Raw genomic sequence first — 1,438 nt, 5'->3', positions numbered from 1 at the left:
GGCAAGACATGTTTCTTAGTTTTCCACTGACTTCATTCATTCCAATCCTTTCCTAGAGCATCAAATAAATAAATAAATAATAAATCTGTGGGAACATCCCTGTCATTGCCTCTGTCCAATTTGGGTTAATGATCTCAATATGCCAATAATTCCTAAATTGGCCAGTTCAATTCTAAATTTGCAGTTTCTACACAAATAGCCTGGATCTTTTATTAGATTTACAATCTATGAAATGATACATGTTGCCTAAAATTCCATTAATTTATATGAAATGAGCTGAAGCTAGACTGAAGCTCTTTTCATGATAAATTCATTCCATTGGCAATATGACTCATCTTTTCACACTCCAATTTTTAAATTCGTCATTCAGAAATTTGATAAATACAGAGAAAACACCAACATGCCACCCCAAATCTGCTCCTATTACTGCAAAAGACTGAATTGGAATGGCCCAAGTGATGGAAAACCTGACTGAATAAGGCAGCACCTAAAATCAAGTGAAGCAGAAATAATTAAGGCATTGTCTTGTCTTACACCATCAAGTCGTTTCCAACCCATAGCGACACCATGAACACATCTGTCCCAGAAAGCCCCACTCTCCATTTGCAATCATTCTGGTAGTGTATTCATAGAGTTTTCTTGGTGAAAATATGGAAGTGGTTTACCATTGTCACCTTCCATGCAGTAAACTCGAGTCTCTGCCCTCAACTCTCTCTCATGCCGCTGCTGCGCAGCATGGGTGAGTTTTGATTTGTAGCAGATTGCCTTCCACTCACTAGCCACTGCCCATGCTAGGAATAGAATGGCCAGGCCTCTGCCTGACTCTCCCTCCCATAGCTGAAACTGGTTGAGTCCTGGAAACTCTCCAGATGTGACTCTGAAAGGGGAATTAAGGCCTTAGACAAAAATGATTAAGGTCAGAGTCAAAGCTAATCTCTCCAAATATAGCCCAGCAGATTTAGCTATCTTTTCTTCCCCATTATCCCTGCTAAATACATTAAAGACCTCAGTGATCAGAAAGCTGATCTGCTGTTTTGTTCAAGACACTTCTCAAGGAAGAATGAAAGAACTAGTAGTAGTATTTATTAGAATACACAGGTGGGAATTTGACCTGATTCCTGCCCCTCAGGAGATTCACAGTCTCAGAGTATAAATGGAGAGAAGAGACTGGAGGCAGGTATATCAGGAATGTTGAAACAGTATAAAGGCAACATGGCCCATTACACTAGCCTTTTTACTTGCAGAAACTGCCATCTCATCAAGACCCCTTCTTCTAATCTCTCATCTTCTCCAGTGGATTCCTGGTGGGCTTTAAAAGTCAATTGAATAACCTCGATGACATGCTCTTTGAATCACAACGTAGTTTTAAGCTACAACATGACGCAGTTGGAATAATCTTTGGGAGCACGTAAGATACAGGAGAAGAACGACCCCAAGA

General features: G+C 40.2%; 1 non-coding gene across 1 annotated transcript; it reads right to left on the bottom strand.

The window, feature by feature from the left end:
* Positions 1-749: 749 nt before the first annotated feature.
* LOC114810455 lies at positions 750-887 on the bottom strand. Its single transcript, XR_003758154.1, has one exon. It is a non-coding gene; the product is annotated as a small nucleolar RNA SNORA7 (small nucleolar RNA).
* Between the last annotated feature and the right edge of the window lie 551 nt (positions 888-1,438).

This window comes from Ornithorhynchus anatinus, chromosome 3 (assembly GCF_004115215.2).
Source record: "Ornithorhynchus anatinus isolate Pmale09 chromosome 3, mOrnAna1.pri.v4, whole genome shotgun sequence".
NCBI lineage: Eukaryota > Metazoa > Chordata > Mammalia > Monotremata > Ornithorhynchidae > Ornithorhynchus > Ornithorhynchus anatinus.
This window is presented reverse-complemented; position numbering and strand designations above follow the sequence as displayed.